Here is a 26,958-nt window from a genome sequence, read left to right as displayed (position 1 = left end):
TTTTACAGATGTTCTCAGCAGGAGGGTTGGTCTGATTCTACCTACTCTGTCATATCCGGAAACAAGAGAAACACATTTTTAAATTAAAACAAAAACTCATTTGTTTCAAGTAAATGAGATGAAGACTATTTTTTAGGAAAACAGGATACTTTTTAAATAAGGATCTTGGTAGCAGTTAGACACAGGGCAGATAATACGTTAACTAATTCAGAATTCTTTAAATGTAAATGATTACAATTCACTAATCATTCTTATCTTCCATGTGGTTTTCAACCCCAGGATCTTCATTTAATGCAATTATCAAATACTATTTCCGAGAATTTATATTTTGAAGGCAATATAAAAATTAATCACATTCCCAAATTCACCCCCTGTGCACAAGGGCATTACGTATGTGGTATAAATCACCATCCTGGACATAAAGCTTCTAAGGTAGAGGCTTCTAAGTACACAAATATCCAAAAGCCCCACCCTTTGATATTTTATTCATTTATAAGTCTCTTAAATCCATATCTTTAATGGTCATTTTGTCCATAGTGGTAGCTAAGTTTTGTATCCTGTGATGAAATCATCACCAAAATCAAGTGTTAAATCTGATTTGGCGACATCAATTAGTACTGACTGTAAACACAGCAAAATCTATTCCAATGGTCTATTTTTAAAAATCTACTTAGAAATAGCTATTTGGTGATCATGAAGACTGCATCTTGCTAGAGGGAGAGCGCTTTGGATGACAACGTATTCCCAGCATCTGGTGCAATCTCTGTCAGGTAGTAGGTTTACCAATGGAGGGCTGTACCATTAATTCTTCATGTTAATCATCTTACCCATAATCCGAGAACAAGTCCACTAATTTCAGGACTTGTTTCAACAAATCTACCATGTGTCTACCATTAGGATTAAAGCTGATAGATAAATTCCCTTGCAAAGTACTTAGGCAGAACTCTGGTGAAAATGACTTTGTAAATGTTATCTCCTGTAAATGAATGTTGATTGGCTTAAAATAGTCAGTGTACATTAAATGTGTAAGGTGACTTTAAAAATGTTCTCATAAAAGCTTTTTTGCCTTAAACATCCACTTAATCCATTAAAAAATACCTTTTAGAATACACAGAATTGCCAAAAGGGAGTACTGAGACAACAAGGTGATATGGTTTGGCTGTGTCCCCACACAAACTTCATCTTGAATTCCCATGTGTTGTAGGAGGGACCCAGTGGGAGGTAATTATTCAATTACCATGGGGGCAGGTCTTTCCTCTGCTGTTCTTGTGATACTGAATGAGGCTCATGAGATCTGATGGTTTTAAAATGGAGAGTTTCCCTGCACAGGCTCTCTTATCTCATCTGCTGCCGTGTCAGACATGCCTTTCACCTTCTGCCACGATTGTCAGGCCTCACCAGAGGAACTAAGTCCAATAAACCTCTTTCTTTTGTAAATTGCCCCAGTCTTGGGTATGTCTTTATCAACAGCATGGAAACAAAGGCATTTGGTTTTATAAGGGAAGCAGAGTATAAAAGTTTGGAAAATTTGTAGGTTGACAATGTGATAAAAAAGAAAATCCCATTTTCTGAGGAGAAATTCAAGCCTGCTGCAGAAATTTGCATAAGAAATGAGGAGCCAAATGTTAATCCCCAAGTCAATGGGAAAAATGTCTCCAGGGCATGTCAGAGGTGGAGGTCTAGGAAGAAAAAATGGTTTTGTGGGCTTTTGAGTTAATGCCAAAATGAGTTAAGACTTTGGGGGACTGTTGGGAAGGCATGATTAGTTTTGAAATGTGAGGACATGAGATTTGGGAGGGTCTAGGGGTAGAATCATATCCTTGGCTGTATATCTACCCAAATCTCATTTTTAATTCCCACGTGCTGTGGTGGGGACCCAGTGGGAAGTAATTATTCAATTACCATGGGGGCAAGCCTTTCCTTTGCTGTTCTCATGATAGTGAATAAGTCTCATGAGACCTGATGGCTTTAGTCCGGGTGCAGTGGCTCATGCCTGTAATCCCAGCACTTCAGGAGGCCGAGGCGGGCAGATCACCTGAGGTCAGGAGTTCAAGACCAGCTTGACCAACATGGAGAAACCCTGTCTCTATTAAAATACATAATTAGCTGGGCTTGGTGGCGAATGCCTGTAATCTCAGCTACTCGGGGGCTCAGACAGGAGAATCACTTGAACCTGGGAGGTGGAGGTTGCGGTGAGCTGAGATCGCGCCATTGCACTCCAGCCTGGGTAACAAGAATAAAACTCCGTTTCAAAAAAATAAATAAATAAATAAAAAGAGATCTGATGGCTTTAAAAAGGGGAGTTTTCCTGCACAAGCTCTCTCTTCCCTTGTCTGCTGCCATGTGAGACGTGCCTTTCACTTTCCACCGTAATTGTGAAGCCTCCCTGGTCAGGCAGAACTATAAGTCCAGTAAACCTCTTTCTTTTGTAAATTGCTCAGTCTTGGGTATGTTTTTATTGTCAGCATGAAAACAGACTAATACACAAGGTAAATATAGATAGTTCATCCTCTGGCCTACACCTACACTCTCTTGGGCTCAACTCTCTGGGAAGATGATGAGGGGGCAGGGAGAGGTCAGTAAGACACAGGCTAGTATAATCCTTAACCAATTTTTGAAAAAACCCAAGAATAAGACCTTGAGCTTCTCATCCAACATACCTTACTTGCAGGGATAACATGAGACAAACTAGGTGAGATAAACATATGTTTGAAACTGTGTCATTTATTTGTACTGACTACAACAAAAAATGTTGGAGAAAAAAAGTCTTCGCAATATCCAGAGCTCATACATCCAGGTCCAGTTTAACCACTTATATGTAAAATGTCAACCCTACCCCTTATAATCACATCCTTTGTCTATTGCACAAATTTCTTTCCATCTTTTCTCCAGTTTTTGCCCCAAGATGGAGCTGACAAAACTACCTGTTGTCTGTACTTGGTTAACTTTTCACATGATTTACATAAAGCTTTTCCATTTTAATGTCATCACGTGTAGAAGGTGCCCTTTTACTGCAGTAATTAGGATTAAGGTAATTTACAGACGCGATTGGTACATGCAAGTTCAGTCTTTGCCAGGACCTCTGTCTGCTCTAAGAAGTTGAATTTCAGCTGTAGTGTTAACTCATCGCATACTTAAAGTCACAGGTGTTGGAAAATACAAAATTTGCCTCCTTCCTATGTAACTAATTGACTAGGAAAGCATTCCTCATTATTCCTCCAACACAGTATTTTAATATATTTTCCAAAATTCCTTTCCTAGAATAAAAATATCTGATATAATAAAATTCTCTTCTTTCTATCTCCTATCATAGGTAGATAATTTCTTTGCTCTTTTTGATTAACATGGATAAGGCCAGTTTCTAAGGTTAAAAAATAAGTTAATAAATATGTTACTATTTCACTTAGGCATTACAAAAAATATGGTCATGTCATCTATGTGATTTGGACATTAGAATAAGTTTTTTTGTTTTTATAGTTTGGATAGAAATCAACCCTGGTCTTAAGTACTTTTTACAAAACTATGCAATGTTCCATCCACATTTAGTATAATGTGAATTTGGCCAAGTTACAAATCCTGTTTGAACAGAAAGGAGTAACCACTGTGGGATTATCATGTCCAAATTTAGACAACACAGAATGTTTTATTTCTCAAATTTAGAAAATATGCATTACTGAAATTATTAGTGCCTAAAAATAATTATAATCATAATTTACTAATTCACATATATTATACCATTTAGAAAAACAAAGATTCAAAGAAAGCTTATAGCAATTAAGGCTCAAAAGTAGGAGTTCAGTTGCAGCCCAATATAAGTTTTCAAATTAAGAAGGGAATTTCCAAAGAGGATCTTTACCAAAAAATAATAAGAGGAGAAGAGTTAAGAGACTTTATGTAATTTAGGTTTACTTTAAGGAATTATTTTTCAAGAATATGGCTTACCAGAATGTGTGACTGAGATGAGCTAAAAATCCATTATTAAAAACTTAATTTCTGAGTGTCTTTTAGTGAAGGGTTAGATTAAGAATGCTTTAAAAAAAAAGAATGCTTAACTTGGAGTCCATGTTCTGAGGGGCTTTACATATGGACTTCAGGGTCCTCAACTCTCCTGAAATGATATGCAAAGAATATACAAAACGGAAAATTTTCCAGGAAGAGGGCCTCTAACTTGTATCAGATTCTCAAAAGGGTCCATAATGATTCCTACGCTCTCCCCAAAATTACAAACTAGTAGAAAAATGACTTCATGGAGCTCTTTGTTAACAGCAGTAAGAATGAAGGGTTACGCATGCATTTCATCTCTTACTGCCAGGTACAATGAGTAAAAGTAATCCATATAAATGGATATGCAGAGCAAAAAGAAAAAAATTACAAAGGAAGTCCCCATGGACCTCTTCTTAAACATTAATAGCTAAATAAATTGCCACTTTTAGATATTATTACCTGACAAGTTTCCATATTAGATTGGGGTACATAGCCAAGAAAATTATTGAGCTTTAACTTAGACAAAGATGATACACTCTCTTTTTAAGGATTATTTCAATGTTAAATCACTGTGCAAGAAAAAAATTCCATTTTTGATAACATGAATCAGAAGATTTGAACCTGCAAATGAAATTAACTTAATCAATGGCATTTGAAAGTAAATTTTTTTCTTGCCAAAACACTGTCATGAGCACTTCTGGTATCATTGTACTTTAGCAAGGTTATTGAAAGATTAAGTTTGATAGTTAGGTTTTATTATTTAAAAAGCTAAAGTTCTTGTTATTATGGCTTAGTTTTTATGTTACTTATTTTGCTTTTAGATAAGTAGGTCATAAACTACATAAAATATCACTTATCAAAGTCTGTTTATGACCTCTTTTAAATCCAGAAATCATACTGCTGTCAATTCATTTTTAGCAGCAACCTTAAGTCAACACGAGTCTATGCATCTTGAGTAATCCTTGGCAGGGTGCGGAGCAGTAAATCATATTTTATTACTCAAGATGGCAGAAGCTAGAGCTATCTGAAACTTTTTATCGCTTCTTCTTGTAAGGTCTCATTTGAAAATCTATGATCTAGAAGTTCTGAAGACATTTTAGAGTTAGTCGTTTGCCAGTATAATATTAGTAAAAAAAAGGTTGGTGTAACCCCTTCTACCCTCATCTTCCTCTCCCCCAGCCTTCCCCATCCACTCTAATTTTCATATCCCAAACTCTTTGCTTCTAGTCTTTACTCTTGAAGGACAGTCTGGCAGGCTGCAAAATGCGTGGCTTGCATATACGTTTCATGGGTATCTTGTAGTTGATCCACATGCTCTGGTATTAAACGTTGTAATGGAAAGGTCTGATGCCAGCTTAACTCTCTTTCCTTTATAAATGAATTGATCTCATCTCGATGCCCAAAGAATTCTTTCCTTGTGTTAAATTTTAATAATTCTAACAGTATATAGCTTAGCATTGACTGTTCTGGGTTAATTTGATCTGCATTATAGTGTTCTTTTTCAATGTATACATTTATTGAATTGTATTTTGTAAATTTGTTGAATTGCATGGTAAATTTTATTGAATTTTTTTTTGTTTTTTTGGCTGGGCGTGGTGGCTCACGCTTCTAATCCTAGTACTTTGGCAGGCCGAGGCCAGCGGATTACCTGAGGTTGGGAGTTCAACACCAGCCTGGCCAACATGGTGAAACCCTATCTCTACTAAAAATATAAAAAATTAGCTGGGTGCAGTGCACCTGTAATCTCAGCTACTTGGGAGGCTGAGGCAGGAGAATCGCTTGAACCCGGGGGGCAGAGTTTGGGTGAGCCAAGATTGTGCCACTGCACTCCAGCCTGGGCTACAGAGCAAGACTTTATCTCAAAAAAAGAAAAAAAACCATGATGTCAACATGGCTTATCATTGCTGATATCCTGACTGAGGTAGTGTTTGTCATGTTTCTCTACTACAAAGTTATACTTGTCCCTCCTTTTCCCTACTGTACTCTTTGGAAGGAAGTTACTATATCTAGGTTATCCTTAAGGAGTAAGGAATTATGGCTACTTCTTTCAGGACACAGTATACATACATATAAATTATTTAGAATTTTTCTGCCTGTGAGCATTATCTCTTATTTATTTATTTAAGCATTTATACCAATATTAACTCATGGTTATTTATTTAATTTATTGGGTTATAATCCAATAGTACTTTATTTATTTTGTTGCTGAAGTTGTTCAGCCTTTGGCCATTGGTAGCTCTTTCAGTCAGCTCTTGTGTCCCTTTGACATATCTCTTTCATTGCAGGTTATTTATTTATTTGCACTTTCTTACTTTCTGACATTAAGCTGCTCCAGGGTTATCTTGTATATTTCCTGCCTCAGCCCTGGAATCCTCCATTTCTTCAAGGAGCCCTGGTTCCTTTCATTGGAGAATCGTGTTAGTCTAGGCACCATGTGTGCTTGTCACTACAGTGTTGTTGCTTCTAGGTCTTCTTAGATGACAGAACAAAAACAATATGCTTGTATACTAATTTGGATATATACACATATCTATAAATATTTCTACAGGTAACCATTGTATCTATATTCAACTGAATATCATTTCATATCAATGTTTCCAACACCAACCATTACCACACGGATCACCCTCCCCTTTCTTATGCATAACCTCTGGCTCCAATATTGAGAAACCTGGGCCAACTATCCACTATTCCATTTACTTAATTGTTCTGTATAATAGTATATACTAGTATCAAAATTGTTAATAAGTATCACCTCTATTGTTGATAAACAATCTTATTAGAGTACAGTAGTTATATATATTTATATATCTATATTTTAATATATTAATATGTATAAACAATTTTTTGTTTTAATATATTTTATAAATATAAAGACAAATATATAAATATATACATATATTATAAAGATGGAAAATGTTTATATATAAATATATAATTTATATATATAAACTACATATAGTTTATATATATAAACTATAATATACACTATATATAAACTATATATACACACTATATAGAAAATATATAAAAGTATATATATATATATGCCTTCAGTCTTATAGACTCCCTTCATTTCCCAAGTTTCTTAGGTCAGTAACTTTTTTCCTTAGTCCCTTAAGTAAGATTGTTTCATACATTTTTAATACAGTTAGATAATTGTCACATTCTACATTCCATCCTAAATGAGTTTTTAAATTTTTTAATACATTAAGGCTTAGTCTTGGTAATGTAAAGTTCTTTGGATTTTGACAATGCATAATGTTATTTCTCTACAATTATAGTGTCACAAAGAATAGTTTTGCTTCCCTAAAAATTTCCCTACCCTTTACTTATTTAACCTTCCCCAACTTCTTCCTGAATCCATGACAATCATTAATCTTTTTACTATTCCTATAATTTGCCTTTTGCAAATTATCTTATGATTGGAAATATATAGTATGTAGCTTTTTCAAGCTGGCTCCTATTTACTTACCAATTTGCATTTAAGATTTGCCATGTTTGCGGCTTGATCACACATTTTCAGTTTTTGCTGAATAATATTCCATTGTGTGGATGTACCAGTATTATTATTATTATTATTATTATTATTATTATTATTATTATTAAGACAGGGTCTTGCTCTTATCACCCAGCCTGGAGTGCAGTGGCACAATCATGGCTCACTGCAGCCTTGAATTCCCGGGCTCCAGTAATCCTCCCACCTAAGCTTCCCAAGTAGCTGGGAGCACAGGCAGGAGCCACTACTCCTGCCTGACATACCACTATTTTTTAATCCATTGTAGTTACGGTTGCTTCTAGTTTTTCATGATTATGAATAAAGCTGCTACAAACATTCATGTGCAGATTTTGTGTGGACATATGTTTTCAAGTCAACATGATTGCTAGATCATATGGTAACTATGTTTAGCTTGTAAGAAACTGCCAAACTTTTTTCCAAAGTAGCTGTATGATTTTCTTTTCCCAACAGGAATAAATGAGAATTCCAACTGCTCCATGTCCTCACTACCAATTGGTATTGTCAGGTTTCAAAAATTTTTTAGTTTTTTGCATAGTTATGTAGTAGTGTCTTGTTTGAATTTGCAATTCCCTGATGATAAATGATATTGAACGTATTTTCATATGCTTTTTTTGCCATCTGTACGTCTTCTTTGGTGAGGTATCTGTTCAGATCTTTGGCCCATTTTAAAATGTGATTGTTTTCATATTGCTGGAATTTTAGAGTTCTTTGTATATTTTGGATACAAGTCCTTTATCAGATATTTATTTTGCAAATATTTTCTCCAGGTTTGTGGCTTGTCTTTTCATTATTTTAACAGTGTCTGTCACAGAGCAGAATAAAGTCCGACTTATCATTTTTTCTTGAATCATGTTTTGGTGTTTTACCTAAAGCCTAACTGGGAAATCCAAAGTTACCTGAATTTTCTCCTATGTTTACTTCCAGATGTTTCACAGTTTTGCATTTTACATTTAGACCTAATTCATTTTGGGTCGATTTTTGTGAAAGGTGTAAGATCTGTGTATACATTCATTATTTTGTATGTAGACATCCGGTTGTTTCAGCAGCATTTGCTGAAAACTCTACCCTTTCTCCATTGAATTGTTTTTGCTCCTTTGTCAAATATCAGTTTACTATACTTGTATAAGCCTATTTCTAGACTCTCTGTTCTGTTCCTTTGATGTATATGTCTACATTTTTCCTGATTACTATGGCTTGATTACTAGAGCTTTGTAGTAAGTCTTGAAGTCAGGTAGTGAGAGTTCTCAAAGTTTGTTCTTCAGTATTATCTTGACTGTTCTAGGTCTTTTGCATTTCCACATAAACTTTATATTCAGTTTGTCAGTACCTATATAATATCTTGCTGGGATATTTATTGAGATTGCATTGACTATAGAGCCAGTTGAGAATAATTAATATTTTCACAATATTGAATCTTCCATTTATGATCATAAATTATTTCTCCATTTATTTATTTATTTATTTATTCATTTATTTATATATTGGGGTCTCACTCTGTTGCCAAGACTAGAGTGCAGTGGTGCGAGCTCGGCTCACTGCAACCTCTACCTCCCAGGCTCAAGCCATCCTCCCACCTAAGCTTCATGTATAGCTGGGACTACAGGCTTGCACCCCCGAACCTGGCTAATTTTTGTAGTGACAGGATTTGCATGTTGCCCAGGCTGGTCTAGAATCCCTGGGCTCAAGTGATCAGCCTACCTCAGCCTCTCAAAGTGCTGGGATTACCGGCGTGAGCCACTGCAACTATTTAGCATATAAATTCTGTGCATATTTTTTTAGATTTCCATCTAATTGTTTAATTTTGGAGCACTAGTTTAAATAGTATTTTTAAAAATATATAGCAAATTCCAATTTTTCATTGCTGGTATATAGAAAAGCAATTGATTTCAATATTATCATTTTTGATACATTAATGCACTTTTTGATATTGTTAGTATTTTCTTTTTTAAATTTTACTTAAAGTTCTGGGATATATGTGCAGAATGTGCAGGTTTGTTACTTAGGTATACATGTGCCATTGTGGTTTGTTGCACCTATCAACCAGTCATCAAGGTTTTAAACCCCACATGCATTAGGTATTTGTTCTAATGCTCTCCCTCCCCTTGCCCCACAACTCCCAACAGGGCCCGATGTGTGATGTTCCCCTCCCTGTGTCCATATGTTCTCATTGTTCAGCTCCCACTTATGAGTGAGAACATGCGGTGTTTGGTTTTCTGTTCCTGTGTTAGTTTGCTGAGAATGATGGCTTCCAGTTTCATCCATGTCCCTGCAAAGGACATGAACTCATTCTTTTTATGGCTGTATAGCATTCCATGGTGTATATGTGTCACATTTTCTTTATCCAGTTTATCATTGATGGGCATTTGGGTTGATTCCAAGTCTTTGCTATTGTAAATAGTGCTGCAGTAAACATACGTGTGTGTGTGTCTTTATAGTAGAATGATTTATAATACTTTGGGTATATACCCAGTAATGGGATTGCTGGGTCAAATGGCATTTCTGGTTCTAGATCCTTGAGGAATCGCCACACTGTCTTCCACAATTGTTGAACTAATTACATTCCCACCAACAGTGTAAAAGCGTTCCTATTTCTCCACATCCTTACCAGCATCTGTTGTTTCCTGACTTTTTAATGATCGCCATTCTAACTGGCGTGAGATGGTATCTCATGTGGTTTTGATTTGCATTTCTCTAATGACCAGTGATGATGAGCTTTTTTCATATGTTTGTCGGCTGCATAAATGTCTTCTTTTGAGAAGTGTATGTTCATATCCTTTGCCCACTTTTTGATGGGGTTGTTTTTTTCTTGTAAATTTGTTTAAGTTCCTTGTAGATTCTGGATATTAGACCTTTGTCAGATGGATAGATTGCAAAACTTTTCTCCCATTCTGTAGGTTGCCTGTTCACTCTGATGATAGTTTCTTTTGCTGTGCAGAAGTTCTTTAGTTTAACTAGATCTCATTTGTAAATTTTGGCTTTGGTTGCCATTGCTTTTGGTGTTTTAGTCATGAAGTCTTTGCCCATGCCTATGTCCTGAATGGTATTGCCTAGGTTTTCTTCTAGAGTTTTTATGGTTTTGGGTTTTACGTTTATGTCTTTAATCCATCTTGAGTTAGTTTTTGAATAAGATATAAGGATGGGGTCCAGTTTCTGTTTTCTGCATATGGCTAGACAGTTTTCCCAGCACCATTTATTAAATAGGGAATCCTTTCCCCATTGTTTGTTTTTGTCAGGTTTGTCAAAGATTAGATGGTTGTAGATGTGTGGTTATTATTTATGAGGTCTTTTCTGTTCCATTGTTCTATATACCTGTTTTGATACCAGTACTATGCTGTTTTGGTTACTGTAGCCTTGTAGTATAGTTTGAAGTCAGGTAGCATGATGCCTCCAGCTTTGTTCTTTTTGCTTATGATTGTCTTGACTATATGGGCTCTTTTTTGGTTCCATATGAAATTTAAAGTAGTTTTTTCTAATTCTGTGAAGAAAGTCAATGGTAGCTTGATGGGAATAGCACTGAACCTACAAATTACTTTGAGCAGTATGGCCATTTTCACAATATTGATTCTTCCTATCCGTGAGCATGGAATGTTTTTCCTTTTGTTCATGTCCTCTCATTTCCTTGAGCAGTGTTTTGTAGTTCTCCTTGAAGAGGTCCTTCATGTCCCTTGTAAATTGTATTCCTAGTTATTTTATTCTCTTTGTAGCAATTGTGAATGGGAGTTCACTCATAATTTAGCTCTGCTTGTCTATTGTTTGTGTATATGAATGCCTGTGATTTTTGCACAATGATTTTTTATCCTGAGACTTTGCTGAAGTTGCGTATCAGCTTAAGGAGTTTTGGGGCTGAGATGATGGGGTTTTCTAAATATACAATCATGTCATCTGCAAACAGAGATAATTTGACTTCCTCTCTTCCTATTTGAATACCCTTTATTTATTTCTCTTGGTTGATTGCCCTGACCAGAATTTCCAATGCTATGTTGAATAGGAGTGGTGAGAGAAGGCATTCTTCTCTTGTGCCAGTTTCCAAAGGGAATTCTTCCAGTTTTTGCCCATTCAGTATGATATTAGCTGTGGGTTTGTCATAAATAACTCTTATTATTTTGAGATATGTTTCATCAGTAACTGGTTTATTGAGAGCTTTTAATATGAAGGGATGTTGAATTTTATCGAAGGCCTTTTCTGCATCTATTGAGATAATCGTGTGGTTTTTGTCATTGGTTCTGTTTATGTGATGGATTATGTTTATTGATTTGCATATGTTGAACCAGCCTTGCATCCCAGGGATGAAGCCAACTTGATCGTAGTGGATAAACTTTTTGATGTGTTGCTGGATTCAGATTGCCAGTATTTATTTTCCCATTGGTGTTCATCAAGGATATTGGCCTGAAATTTTCTTTTTTTGTTGTGTCTCTGCCAGGTTTTGGTATCAGGATGATGCTGGCCTCATAAAATATGTTATGGAGGAGTCCCTCTTTTTCCATTGTTTGGAATAGTTTCAGAATGAATGGTACCAGCTCCTCTTTTTACCTCTAGTAGAGTTTGGATGTGACTCTACCTGGTCCTGAGCTTTTTTTGGTTGGTAGGCTATTAATTACTGCCTCAATTTCAGAACTTGTTGTTGGTCTATTCATGGATTCAACTTCTTTCTGGTTTAGTCTTGGGAGGGTGTATGTGTACAGGAATTTATCCATTTCTTCTAGATTTTCTAGTTTATTTGTGTAGAGGTGGTTACAGTATTCTCTGATGGTTGTTTGTATTTCAGACCACAGTGCAATCAAATTAGAACTCAGGATTAAGAAACTCTCTGAAAACCACACAACTACGTGGAAATTGAACAACATGCTCCTGAATGACTCCTGGGTAAATAATGAAATTAAGGAAGAAATAAAGAAGTTCTTTGAATCCAATGAGAACAAAGAGACAACATACCAGAATCTCTGGGACACAGCTAAAGCAGTGTTAAGAGGGAAATTTATAGCACTACCTGCCCACATCAGAAAGCTAGGAAGATCTGAAATCGACACCCTAATATCACAATTAAAATAACTAGAGAAGCAACAGCAAACAAATTCAAAAGCTAGCAGAAGACAAGAAATAATATGATCAGAGCAGAACTGAAGGAAATAGACACAAAAAACCCTTCAAAAAATCAATGAATCCAGAAGGTAGTTTTTTTTGAAAAAGTTAACAAAATAGACCACTAGCCAGACTAATAAACAATAAAAAAGAGAAGAATCAAGCAGAGATAATAAAAAATGATAAAGGGGATACCACCACTATTAGTGATTTTAACCTTATATCCTGTTACCTTGCTGTGCTCACTTACTAGTTACAGGAGTTTTTTGTTGATTTTTTGTTTTGAGGGGTGAATTTTCTATATGCACATTCATGTCATGTATAAATAAAGACAGATTTGTTTCTTCTTTCCCAATCCGTATCTCTCTATTTCCTTTTATCTAATTGTACTAGCTAGAATTTCCAGTATCATGTTGGACAGAATTTGTGAAAGAGGACACCCTTGCTATTTCCCGTTATAGAGGGAAACCATCCAGTTTCTCATGTTTAATTATGATATTAGCCATAAGTTTTTGGTAGATGTTCCTTATAAAGTTGAGTAAGCTTCCCTATTCTTAGCTTGATGAAAATGTTTTAAATGAATGTGTGTTGGATTTTGTCAACAGTTTTTCTGCATTAGTTAATATAATATTATTTTCTTCTTTAAACTGTTGATTGTCACGTCATTTTGGAGAATTGATGCTTTTATCATTGTGTAATACTCCTCTTTATCTCTGATAATTATTTCTTTTGTTCTGCAGTCTGCTTTGCCTGAAATTAATATAGCTATTCCAGGTTTCTTTTGATTAGTGTAGCATGGCATAGCCTTTTCTGTTCCTTTACTTTTAACCTTCTGAGTCTTTATATTTAAAATGAGTTTCCTGTAGACAAAATATAGTTGGATATTTTTTAATCCCCTCTTACGACCTGTTTTAATTAATATATTTAGACCATTCACATTTAAAATTATTATTAATATAATTTGATTAATAGCAACCATGTTTGTAACTATTTTCTGCACTTGTTCTTTGTTTCTTCCTCCTCATCTTCTTCTGTCTTATCTGGTTTGAATTGCACATTTTAAGTGATTTAATGTTTTATTCTTTCTTGGCATATTAACTATACTTGTTTAAAAATGTTTGTAATGATTGCCCTAGATACTGTAGTATATATTTACAACTAATGTAAGTCTACATTCAAATAACTCTATATCACTCCATGGGTAGGACAAGTATCTTGTAACAAACTATTCCCAATTTCTTCCTCCTATCTTTTATAAAATTGTTATTCATTTCACTTATCCTTATGCTAAAATCACTCAATACATTGTTACTATTACTACTTTGAGTAAACATTTATCCATTAGATCAATTAAGAATAAGGAAAACATATTACAATTTACCTTTATATATTCCTTCTATGATGATTTTTCTTTTCATGTGAACATCTAAGTGTTAGAACTATCTGATTTTTCTTCTCTGTGAAGTACTTCTTTTAGCATCTCTTTTAGAGCAGGTCTGCTGGCAATAAATTCTCTCAGTTTTTATTTGTCTGACAAAATCTTTATTCTTCTCTTCTTGAAGAATAATTTTCTGGATATAGAATTCTATGTTGGTGGGGTTTTTTCTTTCAGCACGTTAAAATTTTCACTCTCTTCTTGATTCCGTGGCATCTGATGAGTAGCCTGCTATAATTCTTAAGTCTTCCCTCCAGCAGGTAAGGTGTTTTATTTCCTTGGCTTCTTTCAAGACTTTTTCTTTGTCTTTAGTTTTCTGCATTTTGAATAACATATATGTGGGTGCAGACATTTTGATATTTATCCTGACTGGCATTCTCTGCATTTCCTGTATCTATGGTTTGGTGATTGTCATTAAATTTCAAAAATTTTCATCTATTATTCATTTCAACACTTTTTGTTTTTTGCTTACTTCTCTCTTCTTCTGGTATTTCAACTACACTTATGATACATCCTGTAAAACTGTCCCACAGTTCTTAGCTGTTCTGTTCTATTTTTTTCTCATTCCTTTTTCTCTTTGTATTTTAGTTCGGGAAGTTTCTATTGACCTAGTTTCAGGCTCACTAATTGTTTCTTTTGCCATGTTTAATCTACTGATGAACCCATCAAAAATGTTCAGCATTCTTTATTTTGGTTACAGTGCTTTTGATTTCTAGCATTTCTGTTTGACTCTTCCTTAGAGTCTCCATCTCTCTATCTGTTCATATTATTCATCTGTTCTTGTATGTTGTCTACTTTTTCCATTAGAGCTCTTAACATATTAATAATATTTATTTTAAATTCTCCATCTGATAATTCTATAGTCTGTATCTGGTTCTGATGCTTACTTTGTCTCTTTGGACTGTTTTCTCTGCCTTTCAGCATGCCATGTAATTTTTTGTTGAAAGCTAGACATAATAAATTGGTTAATAGTAAATCAACTTTTAGTGTAAAGTTTTATGTTAATTTGGCTAAGAACTGGGCTATATTTCATGTTTTTTGTAGCTGTAGTTGCCGAAGGCTTCAAATTCCTCTGGTGTCATTGTTTTTGTCTTCTTATTGTCTTCAAACTTCCCTAAGAACTCCTCCTCTGAGGGCATCTTGCAGCTCTTATAGTTTAAATTCACCGTTCTACTAGAGTCCTGTTGTTGTAGTGGTAAAGCATGGGACAGGGAAAGCATTCTATAATCTTATGATTAATTTTTATTCTTTTTCAGAGCCTGTGTTCCTGGATTATGACCTTTTCAAATGTTTTTTAGTTTATCTTCCCTAAACCCCACCCTTTAGTTGAGACAGATTAGAGGAGGATGAAGTCAGAGAAGGCCCTTCCACTGCGTGGGATAAAGCTCTTACAGTTTCTTTCCCCCTGGAGAATAGGCTTTTGTTATGGAGAATACTCTGGGTATATTTCACAATAATTACTCTTTCTGCTTTCTCTTCCTAGAGTCATGAGGGGCTTCTTGGATCTTCACTGTGAGACGTTGGTAGGACTCCTGGAGGCAAAGCCTACCAAAGGGCAGTGCCCCCAAGATATTCTCATTCTCAAATTAGTCCACACCCCATCTCCAGCAACCTAGATTCACCTGTCTTTCCAGATTTCAGGGTGGTGACTCGCCTTGCAACCTCAGTTCTCTAATATATCTAAGATATGTTATTGATTTTTAGTTTGTTCAGCCTTTGTTTGTTATAAGGATGGTGTGACGACTCCTGAGCTCTTCACTTGTCAAAGCTAAAACTGAAAATCAGTTTATTTTTATTCCTGTTACCAAATTTGAATGACTTACATTGTCCTGGACTAGTTATTTGCAGAAGTTCCTCTCTCTGTGGGTACAAGGTGGGCGGTGGGAATAGATGAGTTTCCAGGGTTTTTCTGCTTCTTCTTCCTTTGTTGCTACCATGATGGATTGTTTCTTGCTGATAAAGCTGTGTAGCCAGCCTTCCTTTGGCTCTAAGAAACTGACTGGACTTTGGAATGCTTCTATCACCATTCCTGAACTCCTTAGGGTGCTTCACTGGCTGCTACTACCAGGAGACATAGCCCCTGTCTTCCGAAACATTCTTTCTTCTTCTTCTTCTTCTTCTTTTTTCTTAAGGTGTCACTTTTTGATATTTGTCTTCTCTGGGTTCTACTCCAAATTTCCATGCCTTTCTCCATCTTCTCCAGCAATTATACTTTCTTATATTTAATTTGTTAAAATAGGTCTTCCTTAGAGTGGGATATTTGTTGATTTCTGACATTTGATACCAAAAGACCTCCTCTGTATTCCCTGTTCTACCCCAGTACACTGTGACAGCTTCCTGCACAGGACTTGCTGATCTCAGTTTCTTTTGGCCACACTTATACATAATTTGGAGTTTGTAGATTTTTCTCTGTCTCCTACTTTCACCAAAAATGTATTTCATCACTTTATTTTTGTTCTCCTTGTTGCTCTTTTGGTTTCCAGGAGGAGAAGTGGGATGATCCAAAACTAAGCAGTCACCATGTTTCTAACCTCTGTTCCAAATTTGGAAATAACAAGAAACATTAAGAAACAATGGGAAAATGAATGCCAGGGTCACTGTGTTGCCTGATGTGGAATGCAGTGTAAATGGTGCCCTCTGGAGTGACATAATGCAATAGCCTTTATCAGTACACAACCTTTTCTCTGTACCCTTATTCCTGTGACCTAAAAATCATATGTTCTTTTTCTTCTCAAGTGCTCCCCACTTGAATTTTGATAAAGAAACAGGTAGTGATATGAATGCGAAGTAATTTGCTCTTACTTGGAAGTGTCAGGCTTTGAGAGCTTGACTTTAATGAGATAATACCGGTGAGAAAGGCAATTAAACTTGTTTTTACTTTGACAGAATTTGTTTTTCCTTCATCTGTGAACCATGACTATAAACAAATGATTGTAAGTGATTCTAAGTTTCCCTCCATTTACCTTAACACCCGTATATTCACATAGGGAGACTGCTTTTTCTATGTACACAGGCAGTCCAATAAAGTGTTTAGGAGAGAAATATTTCTTCAGTAGTCTATGCCAGTTTCCTTCTGCAAGGCAGACAATTTTAAAATAAAAATACTTTCAGTCAATATGGTTTTCACATTGCTTCTGACTAATTACTTACACAGCAATATCAAATATTTTAAATACATTTTCATTTACATATAATTAACTATATCCATGTAATTTGTGTTTAAAAGAAATCTGGTTATTTATTTAAGGGGCTAAAAGAAACATCAAAATCTGTTCTCAATAAAAATGATTTTATCGAGTTTTTTAAAAGAATGTGTGTTGAAGGAGAAATTTGGTGTCAGTCATATTTTATTTGGTGTCAGTCATATTTTATTACCAAATTAGGAATAAATGGCATAGTTTTCATTTCATCTTTAACTCTTCCATGGAGCCAATTTATTTTGACCTATACAGCCCTATTTAACTGTAATGCATTAGTTCTTGAGAATAAAGCTGCCTGCACACATTTCCAGAGCCTCTCCCCATCTGGAAGACTTAATCACGCTTTCCTAGTCCTAAGAAATCTGATCTGGGTAGTGACTTTGCAACTGGAAACAAAATGGTCAAAACCAGACTCTAGAAAAAAAAGCCAGGATAGGCTAGGTGTTCTTTACCAATTATCTATCAAACAGGTAAAACCAGCAGGGGAAATAAGGTGCCAGAAAACACAAGGAAGATCCTGGAAATCTCCTCCACAGTGGCCAATCTGGAAAAGAGTTAAGAAATAGGGGCAGAGATAGGGACATACAAAGCCCATGTGCTTTCTTGGTCTGAGCAAATGGTTTAAGCCTTTAGGAAAATGGAGAGAATTCTGGGTATAGACACAAGGTTTAGGAAAAACTAAAGGGGAAAGATTTGCTTTCATTTTTAAAACTAGATAAACAATTGCCTTAGAATTGGGAAAGTGGCGACAGGAAGTAATAAAATAGAAGGTCCTTGAGCCCAACTTCCTGGACAGAACCATTAGGAAGGAAGTAGCCTCTAAGAAAGAACTCATGCTTGGTTCAACACTCTGCTGCTGCTTTCTTGAAAATCTTAATGATTTTATCTTTGAACCTGATGGGAAAATGGAGAATGCCCATGAGCAGAGAACCCATTTGCCAGTGCACCATGAGCTCAGAATTCTAATGGCCTCAAAATAAGTCATGTTATGTCTGTGACTGAAGAAGCAGGGGTCACCGATACCCCCGAGTCCACAATTTTATTGGAACTACAACTCGATTCAATGCAGATAAAAGAGAATGGCACTCTTAAGAAACACTGATGACCAAAAGCAAGGAATTCACCTCCATTCTCCTTTCCCAAAGTTATTATTTTTAAAGCACTGGACAGGAGGGGTGAAATATATTTTTAAAAATACACTTCTTAAAAACACTAAAGGCATCCATATTAAGGAAAAAAATCAACAATGCCTTTTGACCTAAAAGACTCAAGATTTTATTAAGTCCATACACCTTAGACATTCAGACTCAATTAGAAGCGCTGCTTTTATAAAGGAATAGCATGGCAGATGTGGTGCAGAACTAACCAGTGACTGTTTTCCCTCAGCCAATTTTCCTTCTACAAAACTTACCTGTTTATATTTTGTTTGGGTATCCACTTTCCACCATTTGGCCCTGTTTCTAGGGCAGGACTTCTTAAACTTCAATGTGCATAAGAGTCACCTGGGGAACTAGCTAAAATGCAAATTCTGACTCAGTAGGTCTGGGGAGGAGCCTGATAAACTGCATTTCTAACAGGCTCCCCAGTAGAGCCAGTTCTGCACCTCTATGAAGCACATTTTGAGGAGTAAGACTTCAGGGAATGCAAACCCATTTTCCAGCTCCAAGATGTGGATCCCGAGTAGCCAACACCAAACATAGCAATCTCATTCCCCTTGTCAATGTTTACATTAGAAATGGGAATGTGGGCCCGGCGCGGTGGCTCACGCCTGTAATCCCAGCACTGTGGGAGGCTGAGGTGGGCGGACCACCAGTTCAGGAGTTCGAGACCAGCCTGGCCAACATGGGGAAACCCAGTCCCAACTAAAAATACAAACATTAGCTGGGCATGGTGGTGGGTGCCTGCAATCCCAGCTGCTAAGGAGGCTAAGGCAGGAGAATAGTATGAACCCAGGAGGCAGAGGTTGCAGTGAGCCAAGATCGCACCATTGTACTCCAGCCTGGGTCACAGGGTGAGACTCCGTCTCAGAAAAAAAAAAAAAAAGAACTAGGAATGGGACCCAGTTGCAGCCAATATGAGAGAGACAAAGGGAACTCTACTGGGTGGATTTCGAGAACAGCTTACTGCTCCTACATAAGCAATGAAGAGATGTTCTCTCCTTTCTCTTCATTGTGTTGGGCCTCATTGTGAGTCCTGACGATTCAGTGGCCATCTTGGGACCATAAGGTGAGCAGCTTGTGCACAAAGCTACTTCACTGAGGAAGGTACCATGGGAGCACAGAAAGAGCCAAGTCTAGATGCAACTGCTGACCATGGAGCCATCTGATCACAGAGCTGGCCCCAAATCAGGACTTTATGTGGAGTGAGAGCATGTTTCTCAGGCCCACTTGCTTTGGGGTTTCTGTTACTTGCAGCCACTGCATCCCAATTCAGGAGGATAATCTCAAACAGCTCCCCTGTTAATGATGTATGGAAACATTTGTGTAAACAGTTAGAAGTTCTCAGTGGAGTAAATGTTGGCCATAGAAATGATGTATGATAAAAATCCAAACCTTCCTGTGAAGGAAATGTACATTCTGGTCTCAGATAAATTTATTGCCAACTTCTGAATCTTGCAGCAACTCGAAGATATTTATGTAATTTCTGCTTTAAGATTTCTTCCTTTCAATTCATGTTCAAAAATATACCGCATATGTAAAATGTATAGTTTGGAAACACAGACTAGAGGAAAAAATTCCTAAAAGTGGTCCATATCATTAAAACTTTAAGACATTTAATTTCTGTAAGGCATGGTTAACTCTTATTCAAGGGAGTGAAATCCCAATAGGTGAAAAATGAATCGAGCTGATAGTTTAATGAGTTTTGCTTGGTGGAGTGGGAGTGAGGGCAATAGATTTTCTTGCTCACCATAATAACAAGGCATCACCGCCAACACCATTGCTTATGGTTGTTTAAAAGATACATATTTGTCAAGTAATTGCCATTTGTCACCTATATCTCTGGAGCAAACCCAGGAGACGCTAGTAGAAAATCAGCTTTGACAACTGTCTTACATCCACCTGCACTTGTACACTCTGAGCTTGAACAAGCTGGTTCTCACTTCCATCTCCTGGCCTTGCTCTTTAGTTTCCCTCACAGGGTCCTTCCATTGGCAGATCTGGTGTACTGTTTCTCAATTTGGGCTGCTCATCAGAATCGACCGGAAACTATAAATACTGATGCCCAGGCCCTACTCCCAGAATCTGGTTAAATAGTTTTGGTGGAACCCAGGCATGATTCATTTAAAAGATTTTTTTTTTAACTTTGATACAATTTCAGACCTACAGAAAAGTTGCATTAGAATAAAGAATTCACCCTTCAGCCAAATCCGTCTCTCTCCTGTTTCTCTCTCTCTATATATAATTACTCTGAACCTCTTTGAGAGTACGTTGCAGATATGATGCTCTTTTATCCCCAAATATTTCCCAAATATGAGGCATTCTCATGCACAACCACAGAACAATAATTACAAATCAGGAAGTTAACAATACTATTATGTAATCTGTAAACCTTATTGAGATTTTGTAAATTTTTTCAACAACGTCCTGTATAACAAAAGAAAGCCCATGATCAGGAGTGGTTGTTTTTCAACATCTCTCACCTGATGTTAGTGTACAGCTGAGAACAAGTGGAAAACAAGCATGCGTTCAGCTGAAGCTGGAGGCGGTAGGAAAAGGTTCTGATGGTAACAAATCCTCCTGGAAGATTCCTGGCGCCCCAGGAGTAGGTATTTGCAGGGCTGAGCTTGAAAGGCAGCAAGAAAGTAGAGACAAGGAAGGGCAGACCCTGTGCTGGGAGCCCAACCCTTACCAGGGTCCCCCTGTGGTGACTCCTCCCGCCTGGAATTTGGGGGTGAGGCGTGGACTGACCCTGAATTTCACCATTGTCACTGCCTCTCACCCCTCGCCCAGAAGACATAAAAATAAGGGTCTTGAAAGTCTTGGGTTTCTCTCCACGATTGCCTTGCAGCCCTCAGGGTGGAAGCAGGTGGGTTCATACAACTGAAGCTGCTTTCTCAGCAGTTGTCCCGAACAAGGCTGCTCACTCAGCCTGGGCACAGGGCACAGGGCACGGCCGCGTCACTGGCCGGGTACCTGAACCTGGCGGGGAGACATGTGTGTCCACAGGGGGCAGGGCCAGTGAGGAGGGCAAGAGCACATCAGCCAGTGCGACCCAGCCAGACAGTGTCTTCTGGCAACTTCCCTAGCGGGAGCCTCCACCATGTGTGCATAACAGGTGCATAGGGGCTGAGCAGGAGAGTAAGAGCTACAGCCCATATCAGCTCCTGTTGGGGAGAGGGAGGAGACCCAGGTGGTGTTGGTGGGGAGCCCATTCTCTGCTATCAAACAGCTTGACCTCCTCCCCCAAGTTTTGGTAGAGCCAGAGTGGGGAAATAAGCAGGGAATGCACATCATGCCGGTATGGTATACTTTCCCGGACTCTAGTAGTATTGGGTAAGCAACAATACAACAGAGAAAGCTAGAGGGTAAGGAATGGATAAAGGCAGTCTTAGTTAACCAGTAAGTATTTAATACAAGATGGCAGATATGTTTTCTCTATTTGTTTGATTATCTATTACTACAAAACAAACCACTCCAAAAGTTTGAGTTTAAAATGAGTATTTTGTTATTTCTCAGGATTTTGTGGGTTGACTGGCTCTTAGATGAACATTTGTTTATTTGTTTATTTTTGATGGTCTCAGTTGGAGTCTCCCAGATAACTGCAGTCAGATGGTGGCCAGGACTGGGTGTCATTCCACATGTGGTTTCAGGCCTCTTTTTCTTTCTCTCTCTCTCTTTTTTTTTTTTTTTTTTAGAGACAGACTCTCACTAAGTGATTCTCCTGCCTCAGCCTTGCAAGTAGCTGGGATTACAGGAATGGGCCACCACATCCCGCTATTTTCTTTTCTTTTTTTTTTATGCAGAGATGGGATTTCACCATGTTGTCCAGGCTGGTCTCAAACTGCTGACCTCAAGTGATTTGTCTGCCTCTGCCTCCAAAAATGTTGGGATTACAGGCGTGAGCCACCACGCCTGGCCAGGCCTCCGTTTCTATATTTTCCTCTCCCAAGTATCCATCTGTATGGTGTCTGGACATTTTGCAGTGAGGCTCAGGGCTTCCAGAACTGCAGTGCTGGAAGTTGCCAGCTCTTCAGGCATAAGCCCAGATCTGATACAGCTCACTTCTGCCACAATTTGTTGATTCAAGTCACAGGATCAGTCGCATTCAATGTAGAACGGGGCTGCTCAAGAGTCTGAATACCAGGAGTCATGGTCCATGTGGGGCCCATCTGTGGAGATTAGTTACCTTTATTCACTTTATCCAGGGGCCACTGGTGATGTCCCAGCCAGATACTATAAAAATGAATGTTACTTGCAACAAATCAGAGAAAATGCTATTGGCTATCACCCTACTATGTAGCTAGACCTAAGCAGGTAATGGTCATGGTTAGCATCCAGAAGTGCTAACCTTACCCCTGAGTTCTCAGTGTCTGTAAATATTTCTGTGCCCCCAGAGTACTAACAGAATAGAGATTGTGTGAAGCAGGACAGTTTGGGTCTACGAGAAAACCTGTGTAAAACAGTTTGGTGATGACTAAAGACCTTTTCAATGCTTCTGTGCACTCTAACACACCTCCAAACCTTGGCCTAATCTCTGGGGTTTGGTGGAGGTTAGCTGAGGAGGCAGGAGGGACCCTAGAATAGCTAAGGTTGGATATCATTTCCAGAGGGTAAGGTTGAATATGCCACCAAGTTGATTTTAAGAAATTAAGCTAAAATTAAGATATATTTTTGCATACCTAGTTTTGTGGATTGAGACTGACTACATTTTTTATTTGTTTTTATAAAAGAGAAACAAAGTCCTAGATTCCTTGGTGCTCTCATGACACATTACCGTCTTCCATATCTAGCAAGCTTTCCTGAACACTTTGTTACTACCTACTTGTCTTAGTTCATTTTCTGCTGTTATAACAGAATACTATAGACTGGGTAATATAAAGAACAGAAGTTTATTTGGCTTGCAGTTCTGGAGGCTGGGAAGTCCAAGATTATGGCCCTGGCATCTGGAGGGGATCATCCTATGGTGAAAGGGCAGAAGATGGATGGGTGAAACCCATGAGAAAGAGAGATTCACCAAGGACTAGACTCACTTTATGACAACCCACTCTCTCAATAACCAACCTGCTCTCATGATAATGACATTAGTTCACTCATAAGGGCTCCGCCCTTCACGACCCAATCACCTCTAATTAGATCACACCTCCGAACACAGTTGTGTTGGGGATTAAATTTCTGACACATGAACTTTTGGGAGATACATTCAAACCATAGCATTACTCTATTCCTACCTAGTAGGTTTAATTTTAAGAGGCCTGTGAAGAAAATAAAGGATGAAATATAATTAAATGTGATCTGAATAGTTCACCAATAATTTCTAGGCATATGCCAAGGAAAATAACACTGGTACTCATCTTAGCCATTTCTAGAAAAATAAAAAATTTAAACTGACACAGTCAACTAAGTTTTCACAAGGCAATTATATCTGACATCATCTATTCTTCTTTCTCTATCAAGACATTTATATATTAAATCATCAACACTTTAACTCAAATGTTAAGGTTTTAGTTATCTTTATAAACAATCCCTATATTATACTCTTATTATTTAAGTTTAGAATCTGAGCTGCACTAACATCCAAGTTTTTTTTTATCTTACCAGCATTAAATATTTATTTTATCATGTTCCTGAATAAGATTAAATAGCTATAGTTGTTTAAACTGGGATGCTTTGTGAAACTACATCGTAAAAAATTTAAAAGGCCAAAGTTTTCCATTTAAGAATTCTGACTGGTGGTCATCTGTCTTCGTGGAGGCGTTTAGAATCAGGGAAGGGATCAAGCAGCAGAAGTGAGCCTGTTCCTCTGGTTCCTCTTGACAATCAAAGTTATTGACAGTCCGTGTTGATGCCATCCTGAAGCAATCTGGTGCGATTGCTTTTGTTGGCAAATTATCCTCCAAAAATAACATCTTCTGGCTTCTCAATTAGAGCTTGCTAAAGAATGACTGACTTTATTGTATGGGGCATCTCTATGAGTAATAAATAGGCCCTTTTTCTTTCCCTAGGGAAACTAAATTGTACTGTGCTATTCTCAGTAATAAACAGTATTATGAGTCTTGTAACATAGGAAGTACATCAAACCTGCTTTGGATGATAGATTTTATGTCTCCAAAGAGGGTTAAACTGTGTGTTTAAAGCTCTTATCATGCTGCTTAAATTCTGTGTTGCATTTTAGAGTTTAAAAAATGACATAGTACAAAAATAGAAAAGAAAGAGAAGATGATTTTACAGTTTCTCAGGGTCAAGGCAGGAATACACAAATCAGAGAGGGAAAGAAAATTACATATAAATATAGAATACACTAAGTGAGTATTTTTACCTTTATTTCAAGCTTTATGTAAGTGGTTAAATTATAATTCTGCTGGGCAGATATACAGGCTATCATTTGTTATGTAGAAGATATAACTAACTGGAGGGATTTGTGCAAAGCAAAATTTGTAAAATAAGGAATATGGTTTAGGACTTTTAAAATGATAATTAGCTTGCAATGTGAATAAAATATGTAGTTTCCTTTAGAAAGTAAGGACTTAATATAGTTTGCAAATTACTCCCATAATGAGTCCATTTACAATGAATATAAGTTACTACTCTTTTCATAATGAATGAATGAGGTTTTAATGAATCACATTTACTTTAACATCCAGCAGAAATATGGAACAATATAAAATAGAATTGAAATATTTCTTATAATATCATCAAACTGAATTATTCCTTATGAACATTTTGGTTTTGGCATGTAGATTTTTAAAACTTTATTAAAAAATTATTCATTAAAACGTATCTTCATTAAATTGGTTTGAAGTTTGGTTAACCATCGTGTAAAGGTTAACGTCCAATGAAAAAAAGCAAAATGCATTTCGTAGTGTTGCAAATGAAAAGAAAAAAATGTGTATATCTGCTCTTTAATCACAGAGCAGGGCCAGCACATTTCTATAGACAATAGCAACAGTTTGGTATACATTACTATTACAAAGAATGGTTCATCTATCCATTCAACAAGTTTTTATTGACTGCCTACTATGTACCAATCCTTATGCTAAGTACCGTGCTTACAAAATTACATTTGAAGAGTTAGATTTCAGTTTTTCAGGTGACCCTCAGGGAATTCTCCTGACTTAGGGAGCCTAGGTATGTAGCATAATGCCCTAGTAAAGATTAAATTTATGCTTGTTTTATTTAGCTCTATAGAGAGGGTCAAGAAATTTTCTCCATCAGAGGAGAGCAAAACTCATCTTTGATGGATTGAGGATGATTTCTAATCTTGTTCTTCCAGCCTCTTCAACATCATCTGCATTTCCTCCTGCAGAAGTACAGGCCATTTGAAAAAGGAAGGGATAGTAGCTTTATTGTCTGGAAATGTACTGTAATGATATATTTTTTCTGCTTATGTTTCTAAAAATATAAGTTTCTAAACACCTAAGAGATAGGGGATAGGGAGGGTGGTGTAGCCTTCAGGTACTTACAGTTAGAGAAGCCTAAGTCCTCTTCCTACGAAGTTAGAGACCACAACCTTATTGTGACCTAGCAGTTCTCAACTGAGGGTAACACTGTCCCCCCAGGGACACTTGGCAATATCTAGAAACATTTTTGATGGTCACAACTGGGAGGAGGTGCTACTGGCATGTAGTGAATAGAGACCAGTGAATTGCAGTAAACATTTTGCAATTCACAGAACAGTCCCCACAACAAAGAATTGTCTGGTTCAAGATGTTGATAATACTATAGTGGAAAACTCTGTTGTGACCTGAAGGCTTAAGCATAGCGCCTTGTACATAGGATGTCAATAAATGCTTGTTGACTGTATGAATGCATGAGTGAGTAAATTACTAAATTATACTTTGCTAAGACTACTTAACTTTAGAAAATGTTTATTTTATCAATTAAATATGTTGCCTTTTTGTCCAGTTGGACTGGGGAGACCAGCTCCAAATGGGCATTTGGAGATCATAGAAAAACTGGTTTTCTATAGTATGCTGTTGCTATCCTGCTATTTGTTGGAATTTATGATTCATTTAATTAGTTTTCAGGCTAATTTAATTATTCATTATTCATAATTATTCATTTAACATATATTTCTTAAGCACCTACTATCCATCAGATACAACTCTAGATACTATGTATAGAACTGAAAGAGACATCAATGCTACCCATCTTAATAGAACTGTAGTCTACTTAGGGGAGGGAAAGACTGATATATTTCTCCAGAAACATATATACAGATACATCTGGAGAAAACATATATTTCAAAACAAGGTTTAGTTCTAGAGAGTGGTCTAGGATTTGGGGTGTTGGTCAAGGAAGATTTTATCTTTAATGTTTGAATATTTTTTACAAGAATGTACTTGGGCATATTTGTATAATTAAAAATTAATGAAATTAAACGTTATTTCCAGAAAAGTAGTAATATATGCTTTAAAAACATTTTCTTTTGGTTAACATTGTTGTACTTCACGTTTTCTCAACATACTATTATAAAGATTTTCAAACATACACAGAAATTGAAAGAGTTGCACAGTGAACATCCAGACATCCCAGCTCGATTCTGCAATTAATATTTCAATGTTTCCCTTATCACATATCCAT

At 36.8% G+C, this 26,958-nt stretch overlaps 1 pseudogene; it reads left to right on the top strand.

The window, feature by feature from the left end:
• LOC129032917 (eukaryotic translation initiation factor 3 subunit K-like) overlaps nt 1-21,464 on the top strand; it is a 91,841-nt pseudogene extending 70,377 nt beyond the window's left edge.
• The last annotated feature ends 5,494 nt before the right edge of the window (nt 21,465-26,958 follow it).

This window comes from Pongo pygmaeus, chromosome 2, assembly GCF_028885625.2.
Source record: "Pongo pygmaeus isolate AG05252 chromosome 2, NHGRI_mPonPyg2-v2.0_pri, whole genome shotgun sequence".
Taxonomy (NCBI): Eukaryota; Metazoa; Chordata; class Mammalia; order Primates; family Hominidae; genus Pongo; species Pongo pygmaeus.
The sequence above is the reverse complement of the archived record's forward strand: the minus strand, read 5'-3'. Positions and strand labels throughout refer to the sequence as shown.